The following is a 14,451-nucleotide window of genomic DNA, read 5'->3' as shown; positions in this document are numbered from 1 at the left end:
TTTTTAGTACTTCCAAAATTCAATAAAACAAATCAACATATATATTCATCATTCTTCTTTCAAATTTATTAGAAGTTCTTACCATGTATTAAGTACACGTTTAGTTTATGTTTGGTTTGAGTTGCATTTGGGTTCAAATCGATACAAAAGTTAGAATCCACATTTGTTTCTTCCAACAAATTCAGAATCGTTTCGAATGGTTTCTTGTAGAAGTGGGAATTTAGAGGTATTTTCGACTTTTATTATTATTATTATTATTATTTTGTGGTGCTTAAGATGGGACTTGGAAGGTGATGAATGGACAACCAACATTGAATTAGGTAATATTAAAGATGTTTAATGTTGATCACCAACCAACAACAATTGATGGTAGCCATGAGATTGCGAAGATTTGAAAAGGTTTGGAAGAAAGAAGGGAAAGAGGAGAAATAGAAAATTAAGACATTTTTAAATGAAGTAATGGTGTCGTGTCAATTTTCTCTTAAAGAGGAAAAAAATTTGGATGCAGTCTCTTTTGTGCAACTTAGCTAGTGCCTGAGAAAATATGTTACGTGACACTTATTATTATTATTTTTATCTCTTTTATGTATAAAGAAGAGAGAACACGAGATTAGGTACAACATATCCTTGCTGGAGCAAGGATGGGACCAAATGTTTCTCTATACTTTTTAGTATGAAATTATTATTATTCGAGGTCTTTTTGCTTAAATATATATTTATTAATTTAAAAAGTGTAATCACCAAAGTCTTACCACAATTAAATAAAAAAAATTTGTTTAGTATTTAACTGATAATTTATAACGTTGGTGCATATTTGGTTGGTGAATTGATAAAAATTATGATTTAATCATCCAGTTTGAAAAACTTGTTCCATTTAGTTCATCATCTTTTGTTTATTTATTTCTCATTAATGGAATTCTTATTTAGTGGCATTTTTTTTTGGCAAAAACACTTAACTTTATGTTTTTTTTAAAAAATAATTATAGCGCATGTTTGAATTTGAATTTCATTTTGTTTTTGTAACTTCTAAGTTTTGACATTTCTTTTCCCTAATTGATATTGTTTAATTTTAATTGAGTTGATTGTGGCTTAATTGGATTTAGCATAAAAAATTTATACCTTCTTTTATTTTTTTTAAGCTAATAGGATATAAGATGGATTAAAACTTTTGACTTATTGGTCAATAACATATACATTAATTTAATTAACTAGTTAAGTTAAACTAATGATAAATGTCTCATTTACTCATTTATTCCATTAAAAATAAGAGAGAATAAAAAACTACCAACATACATGGCATAGTTGAACTAACATGAACATATCCTCTCGACCAATAGATTAAATATTTGACTCCAAGATGGGAATGTAAAAAGTATAGTATATCTCTTGATTATTTTTCTCTCAGATTCACATAGACGGTTTGCAGTTCAATTTAGAAAAATCATATATTGGAAATCATCTTGATTAATAGCATGTTCGGGGGTAATTTTGTAATTATTAAAATCACTTTTATAATGTTACTACTCATTCCAAAACCGCTCTCTAGTCATTGACAATTAATCTAATATTTAATTTTATATTTAAATGAAAATTTTTAGTTTATCAAAATTAGTTTTGAATGATTCAAAATATGTTTTAAAGTGATTTTTAAAATGACAAAACTACTTTTAACAATTTAGAAATCACTCCCAAACATGCATGTTCAAGAATATTTATCATAATCAAATATGCTCAAATGGGTCCCAACGAGACGAGAAAACAAACAAACAAAGGTTAGTAAAAGTGTACACCTTCGTTTATTTTGTTCTTTTAAGTAGTGAGGTATACCATAAAAGTTAGGTTAATTAAGGATTGGATAGCCAATGGGAAGGGGGCTTAGCCCCAAAGCTTTTTCAGGTATGGGCAGATGGTTGAAAATTAAACATGTTTTAATTAGATAAGTTATAGATGAATTAATTTATGAGAGTTAGAAAATTTAAAGGATGAGAATTAATTAAGTATGTTAATATAAGAGTTAATTTAGTAGAGTTTCACATGAATTAAGTGTAGGACTTTTATTGTTCCATGTATGTTTGTTTAATTAGGGTTTGAGTTATGTATTTAAGTTTATCCATGACAATTCTATAAATAGGATTGATGACATTGTTGATGTAACCAAATGTGTAGAGTAGAACACACAAAGAGAGTTCAATTAAAAGTGTGAACTAAGTTTGAAGAGTCTTTTAATTAAAAGTGTTTTTGTTTCTTTTTCAAATAATATTCTGTTGGTTATTTATTTGTGAGTGTCCATCACACGCTTTCAACAAAGTGGTATCATAGCTTGAGTTTGAAAAACAATAACTATTTTACAAATGGTAAATAACAATTTGGTTCCCTTCCAAGTGCCTCGACTTATGAAAAAAATTATAGCAGTTGATGTATTCATATGAAAGCTCTACTTAGTTCACAAGATGTATGGGACATTGTAAATAATGGTTATGAAGAACCAGAAAATGATGCTACTTTAAATATATCTCAATGAGAAGCTTTTAAAAGTACAAGAAATAAAGACCAATAGGCTCTCACCATCATTCATCAAGCCATCGATGATCCAAATTTTGAGAAGATTTTTAGAGCAAGTACTGCACATCAGGCATGGCAAATTTTGGTGAATACATACAAAGGAGTAGATCGAGTCAAGAAGGTTCGTCTCCAAAAATTGAGAGGTGATTATGAATCACTACATATCAAAGAATCTGAATCGATTTCAGATTATACTTCAAGATTGCTAGTAGTAGTAAATGAAATGAAAAGATATGGTGAGACGATAGAAAATGAGAAAGTGGTATAAAAGATACTTTGCTCATTGGACAAAAATTTTAATTTCATCATTGTAGCTATTGAAGAATCAAAAAATTTGAGTACAATATCAATTGATCAGCTTATGGGTTCGTTAAAAGCCCATGAAGAGAAGCTTCTCAAGAAGAAAAAACAAACAACTGAGCAACATTTTTTAGTCAAAGTTGCAGTTGAGAGATGAAAAAAGATAGCCAAGAAAAAAGTAATCGAGGTCGTGGGCGTGGTAACAATTGTGGATGTGGTGATTTCAGTGGTCGAGGTCAAGAAATTACGGTCAAAGAAAATATGAAGAGTAATTGAAACTCTAATTCATCAAGAGGTCGTGGAAGAAAAAATTATTTGAGGTCGAATAGAAAAAGATCAAATAATGAAAAAAGATATGATAAAAGACTGGTTGAATGTTATAACTATCATAAATTTAGCCATTATTCTTGGGAATATAAGAATAAAGTAGAAGAAAATGCAAATTATGCTGAGAAAGATGAAGAAAGCAGTGAGTCATCTTTGCTTCTAGCATGCAAAGTTGACGAAACATTCCAAAGTTGACGAAACATGTAAAAATAATGCATAGTATCTTGATAGCGGTGCAAGCAATCACATGTATGGATGTAAGTCAATGTTTGTAGAACTTGATGAATCTGTTGGTGGTAATATCATATTTGGTGATGCCACAAAAATCCCTATAAAAAAAAGGTAAGATTTTAATCAACCTAAATAATAGGAAGCATGAGTTTATCTCTAATATTTACTATGTGCCTGATATGAAGAACAATATTTTTAGTTTGGTACAACTCTAAGAGAAAGGCTATAATATTTTATGAAGAATTATAGTCTTTTGATAAGGGATAATCGTGATAATATGATTGATAAAGTTTAAATGACGAAGAATAGAATGTTTTTACTAAACATTCAAACTGATGTTGCTAAATGTTTGAAGTCATGTTTGAAAGATCCATCTTGGATTTGGTACTTGAGACTTGGGTATTTAAACTTTGATGACTTGAGACTATTAGCAAAGAAGAACATGATGAAAATACTGCCATATGTCCAACATCTAGATCAATTTTGTGAAGGTTGTCTTTATAGCAAGCAGACAAGGGAGAGTTTTTCACTAGAATCTTCTTCAAGAGCAAGGAGACTGCTAGAGTTAGTTCATATTGGTCTTTATGGACTAATTAAACCAAGTTCTTTTTGGTAAAAATAATTATTTCTTATTATTTATTGATGATTTCAGTTGAAAAACTTGAGTTTATTTTATCGAGGAGAAATCAGAAGTATTTGGCATGTTCAAGAGTTTTGAAGCTTTTTTCGAAAACGAAAGTGGTTATTATCGAAAAGCCTTGAGATCAGATAGGAAAGGAGAATTCACTTCAAATGACTTCAAATATTTTTGCATAGAGAATGGAATTCTTCGGCCTATGATAGATCCATGGACTCTCAACAAAATAGTGTTATTGAGAGAAAGAATAGAATGATACTCAATATGGCTCGAAAAATGTTGAAAAATAAGAAGATGCCAAAAGAATTTCAGGCACAAGCGGTTGAATGTGTTGTATACTTGTCCAATCGTTCTCCTACTAGAAGCTTGTGGAACAAAATGCCTCAACAAGCATGGATAGGAAGAACACCATCCATTGCTTATTTGAGAGTATTTGGAAGTATCTCTTATGTACATATACCTGATCAAAAGCACAGGAAGCTCAAAGATAAAAGTGAGAAGCATATTTTTGTTGGCTATGATGCAAGCTCAAAAGGCTATAAGCTTTATAATCCTACTATAGAGAAAATAGTGGTAAGTAGAGATATTGAGTTTGATGAGGAAGCAACATGGGATTGGAGTGATGAACCAAAATACTATAAGTCTTTATTTTTTTTCCTAATGATGGTGATAAGTCTAGTGACATTGCTTCTCCATCGACAACACCAATGTTGCCAATCACTCCATAACAAAACATACCTTCATCATCTAGAAGCTCAAGTGAATGACCTCATGATATGAGAAATTTACGAGACATATATGATGAAACTAAAGAGTTAAGTAAAAATTTTAATAATCTTACTCTTTTTTATCTATTTGGTGACAGTGAACCTTTGAATTTTGAAGAAGCTTTGCAAGATGAAATGTGGAAGACTGCCATGGATGAAGAGATAAAGGCCATAAAGAAGAATGATATACGGGAACTTTCTACTCTTCTAAGTGGAAAGAAAGCAATCGGTGTCAAATAAGTATTCAAGAAAAAAAAAATGAAAAGGGTGAAGTGGAGAGGCATAAGGCAAGATTAGTTACAAAAGACTACTTCCAACGAAAAGACATGGACTATGATGAAGTATTTACTCCCATTGCTCGCTTGAAAACCAAAAGGTTGTTAATTGCAATTGCTGCTCAAAGTAAATGGAAAATCTTTCAAATGGATGTTAAATCAACATTCTTGAATGGATATTTGAAAGAAGAAATATATTTAGAATAACCTTTTGACTATATTGTGAAAGAGCAAGAAGATAAAGTTTTGAAATTAAAGAAGATGTTGTATAGATTGAAACAAGTGCCTAGAATGTGGAATAGTAAAATCAACAGATATTCCATTGATAATGGGTATTCGAGATATCCTTACGAACGTTCTCTATATATGAAGACTAATCATCGTGGAGATATTTGTTAGTTTGTATGTATGTAGATGACTTAATTTTTACAAGAAATTATGCAAGTATGTTTAAGATCTCAAGAAGGCAATGAGCCAAGAATTTGAAATAATAGATAGGTTGATGTCATATTATCTTGGCATTGAGGTAAAGCAGTTAGAGGAATGTATTTTTATCTCTCAAGAACGATATGCTAGAGAAATTCGGAGAAGTTCAAGATGATGAATCCTAATCCTGTCACAACTCCAATTGAAGTTAGAATAAAACTATCCAAATATGAAGAAGGGGATGTTGTTAATTCTTCGTATTTCAAAAGCTTTATTGGAAGTTTGAGATATTTGACTTGCACACGACTAGATATTCTTTTTAGCGTTGAATTGGTGAGTCAATTTATAGAATCTCCTACAATTACTCATTTGAAAGTGACAAAGAGAATTCTTCGTTACCTTAAAGGTATGCTTGATTATGGATTATTTTATTCTTCATCTAAAGAATTAAGCTAAAAGGTTATTGTGATAGTAATTGGGTTGGAGATGTTAATGACTTAAAAAGTACAAGTGGATATGTGTTCTTTTTTGGTAATACTGCATTTACTTGGAGTTCTAAGAAGCAATCTATTGTGACATTATCTACTTGTGAAGCAGAATATATTGCTGCAGCCTCATGTATTTGTCATGCAATTTGGTTAAGGAATTTGCTTAAGACAGTTTGGAATTTTGCAAGATGACGCAATTGTGTTCCATGTAGATAATAAGTCAACAATTGCTCTAACAAACAATCCAATGTTCCATGATTGTAGCAAGCACATTGATACAAGATTCCATTTTATCAGAGATTGCATTTCAAAAAAGGAGGTTCGAGTTGAATATGGGAAAACTGAAGATCAAATTGTGGATATTTTCACGAAGTCACTAAAAGTTGATGTGTTTAACAAATAAGAACTTTGCTTGGAGTTTTAAAAAAAAACATGATTAAGGGAGGATGTTGAGAATTAAATATGTTTTAATTAGATAAATTATAGATGAATTAATTTATGAGAGTTGAAAAAAATTAAAGGATGAGAGTTAGTTAAGTATGTTAATGTAAGAGTTAATTTAGTAAAGTTTCACATGAATTAGGTGTAGGACTTTAATTGTTCCACGTATATTTAATTAAGGTGTGAGTTATGTATTTAGATTTACTCATAACAATCCTATAAATAGGATTGATATTGATATTGTTGATGTAACCAAGTGTATAGAGCAAAACACACAAAGAGAGTTCAATTAGAAGTGTGAACCAAGTTTGAAGAGTCTTTTCAATTAAAAATATTTTTGTTTCCTCTCAAATAATCTTTATTGGTTATTTATTTGTGATTGTCCATCACATGCTTCCAACACAAGTCCTTTAATTTTCTTATAAATTCTTCTTCCAATTTTGTATTCTCTTCCTTTTGTTAGATCAATTTCTTTCACTTATGGTATGGCCTCAAAGTATGTGCTTCCTATATGATTTCATCCAAAATATTTAACATATTATCTACACACTACACTTATAAGTAAGCCATTTAGAAGGAAAATTGTCAGAAATAACACGTTTAAGTTTTCACCTCATAAAACTAGCACACTTTTTGAAAACTCGTTAGAATAGTTTTTTTTGTCTATCTTGCCCATGATCGGCCACCAAGATTTTGTTAATTTTTTTTATAACTTATCTATTGTTTTGGACCTTCTCGGTACATCTCACCATAATTACACAATGAGATTTACTAATTTTTCCAAATATTATATTATCTTGCCAACTCTTTCCAAATTAAAAAATCACACTAATAAATATTACACAATTTGGAGAAATTTTAAAAGATAATTGGTAAATTATTTAGATAATCAATAAATAAATTTAGAAATTCGTGTAATTATGTGGATTTCGATGTTAACACTGTGATTCTATATATTTGAATTTTCTCGGTGAAACTTGGGCATAACTAATAAAGTTGTTTTCAAATATAGAAAAATTAATCAAAATATTTATAAATAATAGCAAAATATCATAGTCTATATGTGGTAGACCGCGATAGACTACTATATTTGTTTAGTTTAGACTATGATATTTTATTATTATTTGTAAATAATTTCACCAGTTTTGTTATTTAAAATAGTATCTCTAATTAACATTGAAATTCGATATATTTGACATTTCTCGGTGGAATCTCGAATAACATTAACACCCAGATTCAATATATACCAAATCTTACCCAATGTTTTGCAAAATTTGATATTTTCCAAAATTTTAAAATGATAGTGCAATTATCTTGAATCAATTTGGAAAATTTATTTTAGTAATTGGAAAACCTATTTGAAATTTTGAAAATTCATAAAACTATAAAAACATAAATTATGCTAAAGACTTGAAAAATTACGTAATAATTTAATATAATATTTAGTAAAGATGATCGAATTTGGAGAAAATTTGAAAAGATATAAGATTTGGTATAATATTTAGGAAGATTATATGCAAAATTAGTAACTCTCGGTGTGTAATTTGGCAAGATGTACCGAAAAGACCCAAAACAATTGAAAGTTAGAAATATTTCTTAACTAAATCTCGGCGGCTAATCTCGAACAAGTTTTCAAAAATAGTGCTAGTTTTGTAATGTGAAAAACTTAAAAAGGTTATTTCTAACAATTTTCCCATTTAGAATTACTAGTTAGAGAACACAGGCAATGCATGTGGTTTAAATTTTTTTAAATAAATATATTTTTCTTCAAATTTTAAATAGTAAATATCTAATCTAAAATTTAAAAGTAATGAAAGAGATGGTGATTAAAACTATACAAATGTATTATTTAGTTAATAAATAATGGATAATGCAATGTGTTGGATGCCGTTAAAGATGTTTGTAGGATAATTTCATAAAGTAAAATATAATTTTTTTTAGAAAGGGTGAAATATAAAAGGTTTAACGAGTATAACTTTCATAAATATTAGACATGAAGCTTAAAAATAATTACACTGATAAAAAAAACATGGAAGGTAAGAAACATAATTTTTTGAAAAATGTAATGACAAGAAAGATGTAAAATTAAATGAAAAAGAAAAGGAACAAGTGTGAATCATACTTATATACCATGGAAGAGTATGAGTGTGAGGGTAAAATGGTCTTTTTATTTAAAAAATTTAAGTGCGAAGAGGGAAGCTAAAAGTTCTCCCTCTTATACTTTTTTAATATTCTATAGATAATATCTTACCAAAGTTGAATTCTTATATTCTTCCAAATATTTAATCAATTTAAAATCACACTTTCTCCGAAGTAAATTAATCTAATTTTTCTTTAAATCGAATTAAAATGCTAATTCTTTACGAATATCTTTAAATTAATTATCTTACCTCCCAAATTAAATTTTTAGTCCCAATTTATCCAAAATATAATGCCCAAATATTTTAAAATAATTTGAAGAAATTACATGGAAATTGAGGGTTTTACCAGTTGAATTCTAATGCCACATGGAAGGCACGCGTTTTAAAAGACTAGTATTGTAAAAAGATCCATGAAACATAACGTAAGTAATAAAATGTCATTAATATGAATATAATATAAGTAATAAACATTATAACTAGTTAACTACAAAGTGTTTATTTATTAACATTTTAGATATATTTTTTATCTTTTTAATTTTTATACCATTTTTAGAATTGTCCATCGACATCAACATTTCGATAACATTAAAACTTCTACACTTCCATGACATATACATTTTAAATCATGGTTCCAACATGTACATATTTGAATTATTAGAACCTCATTTGATAACCATTTGGTTTTTAGTTTTTAGTTTTTGAAAATTAAGTTTATAAACACCTATTTCACCTCTTAAATTTCTTGCTTTATCATTTACTTTTTATCATTGTTTTAAAATCGAAGTCACATTTTAAAAACTAATTAAAAATATAATTTTTAAAAACTTATTTTTGTTTTTAGAATTAGACTAAGAACTCAAGAGTGTTACTTAAGGAAAATATAAATCATGGTGAGAAATTGAGAGTAAATAAGCTTAATTTTAAAAAACCAAAAATGAAAAACAAAATCATTATCAAATCGAGCCTAAATGTTGTAATGAATTCTTAGTTTTGTTTATTAACTTAAATATTCTTAATTCAAGTCCTTAAATCAAAAGGGGTCAAAATTATTGTTATTATTATTATTTTGACAATATAGGAAGGATCAGGTCTCTGACTTAGATTTTTTTAATTTATTTGAGGTAGGCAATACAAAAGCAAAAGCAAAAAACAAGATGAAAACTACAATATAAAAAAAATTGGTAGTTCTAACTTTGAGGTTGATATTAGATTATTTTTTAAGTTGGTTGAACTATGTTCATTTAGACTATTATCGATTTGTTAATAAAAACTACCATTTACATTTTGAAAAAAAAAAAAAAAAAAAAAAAACAAAACTCTTCAATGAGGGAATACTTGAGAAATTGAAGTAATCATTAAAGAGAGAGCTCTCCATACAAGAAGAAACACAAATGCAAAGGGAAATTGATCAGTGAAGTGGTAGAATTATTCAAGTTATGTTATATTTCTACCTTTGTTTTGCTTACAATAATACTTTACAAAACCATTGTGTGAATACACAGTAGTGTTTGTGTAATGAATACAAATAAGAACAACAATACAATTTTTGATAGTTTTTATGTGGTTAATTAACCAATCCTTGGAGTTTCAACGATTGTACCTTCTATATTAACAAACATTCAAACTCGATTGCACCTAAGATCTTCAGTCACTCCACTTCTAGCTAAGATTGTCTCCACACGTTCTACGTTGAAATTGTCTTTCTTTATGATATGTTTTGCAATTTTGTTGCTTTTATTCCAACAAGTTCTGACCACATATTTTTTCCTAATAAACCAAACAAAAGTAACAAAATCATGAATAACTTTATTTTCACATAACGAAATGGAAGTTATATATTCTTCATTTAACATGTTATCATAACAGAAACAATGGACAAGCCAAAAAAATAAGAATAAAAAAATTTGACACAGGTTTAAGTGATTCCATCAATGGTGTTTTAGGTATGTCTATCCATGGTCAAAAGAACAACAGTCTTATTATCTTAAGGAGCAACAAAGTACAAAATACAAAGATAATTTGTAGGTAGGGTTTGTATATGGCTCCCCGTCTAGGAAGCACTGATACTTCTAATTATATAGAGAATTAGTATCAAATACGTATCAAATACGGATACGTCTAGATACGTGGTAGATATGTGTCTAATATGTGATTTGAAGTATCTGATTTTTTTAATTTTCAGAAACGTATATCTGCTTCCATAATGTCAAAGGGATACACCGAGTTTTAGGTATATCTGCTTCTAGAAACGTATATCTGCTTCCAGATATGATGCACTCTTTCAAATAAAGATACAAACAAAATTTTTAGACCTCTTAAAACATTCAAACAAAATATTGAAACAAATTTTCAAAAGAAAAAAAATTCTTTTCCTTCTAATTTCGTAAAAAAGTCGAATACTTACCCTTTTTAGATTTATTTAGAATTTAAAACCTTTAGAATTGTCATATCTACTCAATTTTCTTTGTTATCCCGATAGGACAACTTTTGGTCTAAGAACAACCATCTTGTTAGAGTATAAAGTCTAGATAAAGAGGAATAAAATAGGCCTAGTGTTAACAAAAGAAAAAGTTGCTAACATTAAAAAAAAAAAAATTGCAAAATTAACACAACAAAAATAACATAACTTTCACTAACGTGTGTGTGCATGGATAGAGGTGAAAAGAGCTACCTTCATCGTATTTCTGTTAGGGCCCATGAGAAATAAGCGATAGGTTCCCAATAGTGTGAGTGTGAAAACTATCTCTCTAGGTAAAAGAAATGTTAGTTACATTTTGTGTGCATGAGTCTTAAAAAGGCACCCTTGTATTAGAATTGTCTCTCTCCAATGCAAGTTTGGTATATCTTAGACCGATTTTCCGGCCATTGTAGGGCGAAAAGGAATTGAGAGTTGAGTATCACCTTTCCACTAGTTTTTGGCCTTTAAATAAACTAAAACTTAGTATTCTCTTCTTTTATGACTTTGCAAGAAAAATATTTTTTCTCTTAAAAAATAAGCTTCAACATTTTGTTAGCAAAACCTTAAATTTCTAAATGCTTGCTTGTATCCTTACTTCCTTGATTGTTGAGAAAAGAGATGAGAATCAATTCATTGTGTAAGACAATTAAATGTATAGACCATTTTAATGTGTGGATGAGAATGTGCCAACTTGAATAAATAAATTTAAATAAATGAATGAAACTTCAAATAACAAACAAACCAATTCATATTTTGCTTGAATGTATGCATACTTCAATTTTTAACTTGCTCGGGACTACCAAGAGCTAAGTTGGGGGTATTTTGATAGGTCTTAAAAGAGCTCTGTTTTCTATGTTAATTCCCTCAATTATACTTCAATTCTTTGCTTAAAATGTCTATTTTATAGGTAAATTCCATTTCCATCACAAATGGAGTCACCAAGAATTTGGAGCTAAATCGAGCTAAACTACACCAAAAGAATCACATTAGAAGGAGAACCATGACGATTTACCACTTTTCCCCTTTTCTAGAAACAAATCAACAAGCTTCACCAATATTTAGAGAGTGTCACAACACTCCTTCCACAACTAAGCTTGACGCTAGCTCAACGCTGAACGACAGAACACACTTATTTGCTACAAAACAGGGCAACATTGCAATGCTTCACCCAGCATCGCGACGCTCTAGAGAATGACGGAAAAATAAAAACGTGCGGGCACGCACCCGCGTAAGCCAACATTTGACTCCTCAAATCATTGCGACCCTCAATTGATACAAATTGTTCATTTTCCAGATTTTCAGCAGAGAAATTATAACAAGAAAAATACACCTTTGTTGATAGAGAATCTTAGATCAAAATTAGAGAGAAATTCCACAAATTTTTTCTTGTATTGCGAGATTTCATGCAATTTACGAGTCTTCTTTGTGAAATTATTCATGGATTACATCAATTGTTCAAGGATTTATTTCAAGACTACTCAATTCTATGGCTAGGTAATTGTATTTCTTGGGAAATCTAAAGTTTAGGTTTAATTTCTTGAGTTTTTTTTGTATATTTTCTTGAATTTTTTGCATTCTTGAAACCCAAGTTCTCATATCAGATGATGACATTGAGGATCCATTGTCCTTTAAACATACAATGGATGATGTCAACAAAGATGTGTGGATTAAAGTCATGGATCAAGAAATGCTACGTAATTACAATTGGGTCAAAATAGTTGTTTTACCCCTATAATTATATCTAACTTCTTAAGTCTCACTGATCCTCTAATCAACAACCTGTTTATGGTCCTACAATAAACAAAAATCTCCCGGGCCAATGAGAGAGAAGGGGCTCATTATTCAAGACTTGGAGTCAGCACTAAGAAAGCAATTCATCTTATCCTAAAAAGGGGAAGGAGTGAATTATATCTTGTTTAGCCATTTTTCCTGCTCACTATTCGGACAAATCCCCAAAACGGTAGGCATATTGGTTCATCGAATCTGGCCACTCTCACCCATACAAATCAAAGGGCACCTTTATAAACAGAAGTTCATAACTCACTTAGGATTAAGATTGAGTCATCTATGGTCATCTTACAAGATGTTAATATCTTCAGTCAACAATGTTATAAAGATAGATTAATCATTTTGCACTCTGGTTTTATACAAACTCTTTGTATATGATACCCCCACTCACATGTCTTCACATAAACGATTAGGATCAAAACGTTTGTAACACTTTACAAATCTTATAACAATAACAAAGTGGGTTGTATCTTTAGTGTCATTAGGATAAAACACTTAATCTTATCCATATAATACAGACCATTTAGGTTAGTACTTAAACATGATCCATTTGTATGTCTACCACATACTATTAAAGTTTTATAAAATAATTTTGGATCTTTCTTTAATGGATAATTGCAGATATAAAATGATCAACCATTATTTCATATAACATATTAACTACGAGGCTTTAGGGCATAAGATGCTTGCCATGAAATGTATGTTTTTGTGCTTTTATTTATGTACTTTTATTTAAAAGAATGAACCTTGTACATGTGTTTTCCCCTAAATTCTGTCTTAATTAGTTCAAATGAGCTTGTGAGAGTATGATTGAGCTTAAAAAGATGTTACTTACTAATTTAAAGGTGTACAAGATAAAAAAGGCTCTTTATGGCCTTAAGTATGCCCCTAAGACCTGGTACAAATGGTTGACTGATAGCTTGTAGAAATACAAGCTATTGTAGCCTTTTACTTAGAATTATGAGGGTTGATAAGCAGAATATGCATTGATATCGATAAATTCATGTAAGGAAATGAGCTTGCGCCGATCAGCATTGAAAATCCCCGCGAACCCTATATCATGCGTTATCTTGCGTCGAAATGTCTATTTTATAGTTGTCATAGGAATCGATCGCATGCGTTGATCTCAGACCATCGCAAAGTTGATCGCAAGCGTTGATTTTCATGAAGACAAGTTTGTCGCATGGAATGTTGTAGCTACAAAGCGATAGCCATGATAGAAGGGTGATCACAAAGTGGCTGGGATGTGTTGATACTTCAGAAGACGTAATCATGAAACATACCTCAAGAGTTTCAAAGAGATAAAGTCATGATGACATTTCACCCATCGTGACAAGGATGGAAAAGATTCAGCACGGGATTACCAATGTTATCGGTGTTTAAGGTCTATAAATAGAGCCTTCGAGCCCAAAGTCAAAGCATCCGAGTCTCTACCTTAGGCAGATTCTTGTGATCACAGATGAGAGCATGAGCAGATAGTCTTTGAGAATTCTTCATTCCCACAGCCATTTCCGAGTGACGACTGGAGCTTTACCGAAGATGGAGCTCGAGAGAGAGACTACTCCACCACCCATCCATGGCACCACCGACAACCTTGACATACATCTGAT

The sequence above is a fragment of the Benincasa hispida genome, chromosome 5 (assembly GCF_009727055.1).
Source record: "Benincasa hispida cultivar B227 chromosome 5, ASM972705v1, whole genome shotgun sequence".
NCBI classification, from domain to species: domain Eukaryota; kingdom Viridiplantae; phylum Streptophyta; class Magnoliopsida; order Cucurbitales; family Cucurbitaceae; genus Benincasa; species Benincasa hispida.
The sequence above is the reverse complement of the archived record's forward strand: the minus strand, read 5'-3'. Positions refer to the sequence as shown.